The sequence below is a fragment of the Mercenaria mercenaria genome, chromosome 1, assembly GCF_021730395.1.
Source record: "Mercenaria mercenaria strain notata chromosome 1, MADL_Memer_1, whole genome shotgun sequence".
NCBI lineage: Eukaryota > Metazoa > Mollusca > Bivalvia > Venerida > Veneridae > Mercenaria > Mercenaria mercenaria.
The window spans coordinates 290,646-296,659 of record NC_069361.1 but is presented as its reverse complement, the minus strand read 5'-3'; positions in this window follow the sequence as shown (position 1 = coordinate 296,659).

The window sequence follows — 6,014 nt, the reverse complement described above, 5'->3', positions numbered from 1 at the left end:
AACCCATGTCCTTTCTGGAAGTACTGTGAATACTTCATTGCCATATACTTGTCTACCCTGATCTTGAAATTATCCTATGTCAGCGCTGTGACAATCTCAGAGAGAGATAGTAACCCATGTGATAAACATCTATGAGAAAAAGTACTTTCTGACATTTTTTTGGAACGATTATTTCTCTAAATTAATGGGATATGCATAGAAACACAACATTAGACTACCATACAGTACATTTTACATTCACCAGGTCATGATCAGTTAACTTAAGAATTTGGCCCTATAGATTATCATATGAATAATTTTCAGCTGAAAATGGTTGAAATAATGATTTGCAAGGATTATGTAGACTTCCATTCTTCACTGTTGACTTAACAATGGGAATATGTCAGGGGTTTAGGATATGGTCTGTCACCCTAAAGCTCCGAGTTCGATCCCGGCATGGCCTTTCATTTCGTCTTGCTTTTTTCTCTCTGAATTACATTGCATGACTTTTTTGCCTATATTTATTGGATATATATGTTGCAAGTTCATTCTCTATATTTTAGTACATTTATGATTTGATAAGATTTGCAATTTAATCTCATCTGAACTATATAGGGAAAAGATACTTAACACAATCAGATACATAGGTTACATGTTCCTGGCATATTAACACCCTTCAACAGAACTGTCGATAAGGCTAATTCTACATATACAACCAAAGCAACAATGAGGTGCCAGGCTACGTGGTCTGGTCGTTGTGCACCTAGCTTACAATACGGGGGTCACTAGTTCGATCCACAACCCAGCCACAACATTCTGTTACACATCATTCCGAAAGTGTTTTTCCACGGTAATTTGTCTGTCACCATTGATTAAAGAAGCTGGTTAGCCTTCAGTTTGTTCGACCAAATGTGGGCACTGGTTTATCCAGGAAAGATTGGCAGTCGCCTTTATTTTGTCGTTATCGTGCTGATTGGGCACGAACACACAGACAGACAGACAGACAAACAAACAGACAAACAGACACACAGACAGACAGACAAACAAACAACAGATATGTAACGATGAGAAAGGTTGCAACAAAATACATTTAAACTGACTTAAGTAAAGGAAAATCAAAGACAAACAGAATTAAGTAACTCCTGAGCTTGCATAATGATTTTTAAGTCAAATAAAGTGAAACAAATAATAATAATAATATATCAAACAACTCGTGTTGCGATTCGAAGTCATTCATAATGTCTTAACTATTGCACCATAGAGCCTTTTGCACTGTTTTGACGTTCAATGGGAACACAGTTGATATAGCCTATAACTTGTAAACACGAGTTTCGTGATAACCTCAACAAGACTTTGCCTGTTTCCCCTTTTGAAATGAACTGCGCTAAAGGTCCAGGTTCAGAGGTCATGTCCAAACTATACTGAGCCGTGATGGACACCACAGGTTCATGTGTGACTGTCTACACAAAGAAATATAAAATACATTTTTATTTTTCTACAGAAAGGTCTTCTATTAACTTACCGTTATATGACACTTGGTAGTTTTCAACATTTCACCATTGTAGCTAGCCAACTTTCAACTTTTTAAACAGTTACAGTACAGTGAATTGGCTATACACCATCAAAATATACTGACGATATACAACTTGAATTTGAAACGTCTTCAGTAAACAAATGGTGAATTTATCATCAGGGGAAGTAACTTTCACATAATAAGGATCAATTACCAAAGACTAAGATTGCAGCAATAAGTCCAAAGTATTTAGTAGCTGTAGTTACCTTTAGTTTATAAAGTAAGTTCTTCTCGTCTTTGAAAAAAATGTCTGATATTTCGATTAGTTTCATTGGTCAATTGTCACGTTCCCACGTGTTAGCTTACACGTGTGCACGTGATAGCTAACACGTGCGAACGTGATCGTTAACACGTGCGCACGTGATAATTAACACGTGCGCACGTGATAAATAAAATATTTCCTATGTCCCCTCTATGCCACCGTAGTAAAGTTTTATGTATACTTTTTCTCTAAATCCCTGATGTGTGTGGTGTATATATGTACTAGATCGCAATCAAGTAAACACACATGTGCTATCAAAACGGAACATTCGGTTGGATTGGTCAGTTAAAAAAGTCTTACCTGATATCCCAAAGTTCTCTGTATAATTGTCTTAAATTCCCGATGTGTGTGCTATATAACATGCAATCATAAGACTCATCTCAAGATGATAAGCTGCACGATTTTACTTGTTATGAAGAGAGTGCCGACTTGTTCCTGGCTTGTAATCTTAATATCCTCCCTAAAAACACTTTATTATGTGCCTAAGTTTATGGCATTGAACCTAAAGATGGTAAGTTTCAGCATGTTTCTAAAATTTACAAAATTTTCACAAATACGGCAAAAAACATACTTGAATTATCTACTTTACTTCTATCAAGGTTTTCTCTTTGTATGATATTTTGCTTTATCGGTTTTCAAATTTATCATTGTACAAAAAACTAGAGATTATATTTGAAAAACAGGATTGCTGATAAAAATGCTTATCAATAGAAATAAGTGGAAAACTACAGATCGGCCACCACGACGTAAATGAACATGTTGCAAGCTCGGTTTGATTGAGCCTGTTCATGGGCGGTAGTGGAAATACAGGCTACCGTCCACGCGCTCTTGCCGCGGGTTGAAATGAAATCAACATTTTCATATATGACAGGTACCGAAATAAAATTTAGAGACACCTACAGATAATTCATACGGCGATAAACATGAAACATTCAATGATAAACAGAATGCAATTTCATGAAAAGCTGCTTGTCATCCAAAATTAAAATTAGTGGGTTGACCTGCACGGAAAATCAATGGGCAAAAGTTTTCAAACTTTAATTTAGAAAGGGGATCTGAGGTAATGAAGCCTACAGATCACAGAAATTGCCAAAAGACAATATTTAAAAGCAGGCAACATAGCCTTAGGGTGATTAAACAATACCGAAACTATTAAAGCGGGAATATTGGAACCACCCAGACCGAAATGTTCAAGCTGAAAAATTAAACAGTACACTAACACAACATGAATGTCGTGCTGTACCATCTGAGGAGGTCAAAATATAACAGCTCTGATTGATATTAGTGGGGAGACTCTTTACGGCCGTCACACGGCACAAACAATGCTGCTGTAATAATGCTGCTGTATCGCAGGGTACCAAACAAAACATAAATGAAAAAGATGCAGATTCGGTTTGATTGAACCTGTTCATGGATGGTGATGGAAATGCAAGCTTCCGTTCAAGCAGCGATTTTAGAAGAACTCAACATTTACCCATGCAAGTACTGGAATAAAATTTAGAATCACACAAAGGTTAGTTTATACAGCTTTTTACATTGAACCTTCAAAGATACGCAGATATAATTGGATGAAAAGCGACATATGATCCCAAGTTAAAATTTGTGGTTTGCTCTAAACGAGAAAACAATGGGCAGAAGTAAACAAACTGGAATATAGACAGAGGATTTGAGATTATGGGGCCCTGCATATCGCAAAAACTGCCAAAAGGAGGCAACATAGCCTTTGGGTTGTAAACAATTACGAAAACTATTAAAGCGGGAGTATTGGAACCTAAGCCAATACGGTGAACGATCTAAAGAGATCTAAGTATAACAGTTCTGACTGAAAAACGGGGAGACATTTTACGGCCGTTTCGTCTTTACAATCACGCGAGATCATTCAGAATACTCAATCACAATGAGCGTACAATTATTAGATAAAACTTGAAAGCTTCAAATAAAAACAACCAAGAGATTAACTGGATAAAAGCATATTTATCTTTAGAGTATTTGCTGTCACTTAAAATATATCGCAACAAGTAGGATACAGTTTCTCTTATTGCCCAGTTAAGTGAATAGCTTAAAGTTCATATCTTGAATTACTGATATAACAAAATGCAGTCACAATTACGCATAAAGCGTTAAAACTTTCAGAACGATTTTGTGTTCTTCCGCAGCAATCTCTGATATAAATTCGTAGACAATGATTTTCTCTCTTAATAATGACGATAACAAAGAGCGCAATGTAGTGATACAGTTTAATATACTAACCCCATTATATAACAACTTAGTAAATATTTAAATTAAAAACAATTTAAAAGCAAACACTAGTCCTGATATCAGTTGTGACAATGAATTAAACCCGGATGGTTAGCCCTGTTGTCCAAACAAATAACATTAAGCTACGCTGCTGATTTTCGTTACACTCTATTATGATATAACAAATCTGAGTAATCTAAGGAGACAATAACTGAACTGCTTGTCTACTCTCTGGTTGGGGAGTTATTCCAGTATGCCAAAGTGTCTCTAAATTGACTTCATGTAAATATTTTTAAAGTACGTGACAAACATCGAATAATCTGTTAAAACATCATGAAATTATTCACTAAGTTAAATGATTCAAAGGAAAATAAGAATTTGTTCGTCCTCACACCCTCACAAATATTTAAGTAAAAAGCATCAGTATAACATGGAAATAGAAAAAGATAATAGGTAAAGGTAGATTTCTCGCAAGATACGGAGATAACGTCACTGTTTGCGCAAGTTACAATGATTTAATTTCAGCTTGTTGTCCACACTATCTATAGACTAGTTACCTAAATTAATCAACATTTAAAGAGATTAAAGATTATTATAATTGAAGCAAAATTTTCACAATATCTGCCTCGAGAGAGAGGCAGAGTGATGTTGAATATTACAACAAAGCATCAAAAATATCCCTCTATCTAAAATGCTTGTAGAAACTAAAGATTATAACTATTTGTGTGAAGAATGCAGCTATAATTCACCATCTAATATTAAAAAGTTCAATTTAATCAGGTTACAAGTATTTAGGTAAATGGCTAGCAACGTCTACCACGCAACTCCACCCTTTCCTGCCCCTCCATTTCTAGACAATTTTTCTTAGATAGTAAATTGTTGGTAGGGTCAATTGTTTCAAGCTGTGAAAATGTTCCAATGAAAACAAGGCTTTGACAGTTCCTGTGATACGCAGGCTCCATAACCTCAGATCCCCTTCCTAAATTCCAGTTTGTCTAGTTCTGCCCATTGTTTTTTCTCGTTTGGGGCAAACCCTTTACTTTATCTGGGGACCAAACGCCGCTCTTCATGGAATTACACGCCTCAACACGTGTATCATTGAAGGTTCTATGTTCACCGCCGTTTGAATACATCTGCGGATGTCTCTAAGTTGCTTTTTGTACTTTTAGCATGTGTAAATGTTGAGTTCTGCTCAACCCGGGGCTAGAGGGCGTGGACGGTAGCATGCATTTCCACTACCGTCCATGAACAGGCTCAATCAAACCGAGCCTGCAACATTTTCGTTTTTGTTGTGTTGAGCGACCTGTGAAGTTTCCACTTTTCTCTATTTTGAAATATATATTATTTCACTGTTTCCGTTCATTTTTTGAAAATGACAACCGTATAGGTGAGAATCCACCATAACTTTATCATAAAACTGTTAGCATAATAGAACTTAGACACCGGCCTTATATAAGCAGTATTTTTATGTTTATTAACTAATTTCTATATTCATGAATATTAATGAGAATACTACAAAATGACTAAATTGTGTTAGAAATAACATTTTCTAAGTTTCAGATCAATTTGAATATACCAACCAGTTTTAATCTTCTCTTAAAGTATCCCATGTTTTCTCAAAAAAGCATTTTGTTTCTTTTAAGGTAAATAATTTACTTCACGTTAGTTATTTTCAAATAAAATGTATTTAATGAATCAATGCTAAAACGAACGTTTCGGAAAACAAGATATTTTTTCAAGATTTTATTTACAATAAATGCATAAGTCCCACAATAGCGGAAAACATCATCAGTATGATAACATATACTAATATACAAAATGCACAATGGAAAACGGCTATATTACATTTACACGATAATATACAAAGTATATATAAATTCAAACAAACGTATTTAAAACTTGAAACATATCATCATATCATCTTAAGTATTTTCAACATTTTACAGTGATAAATAACATGTT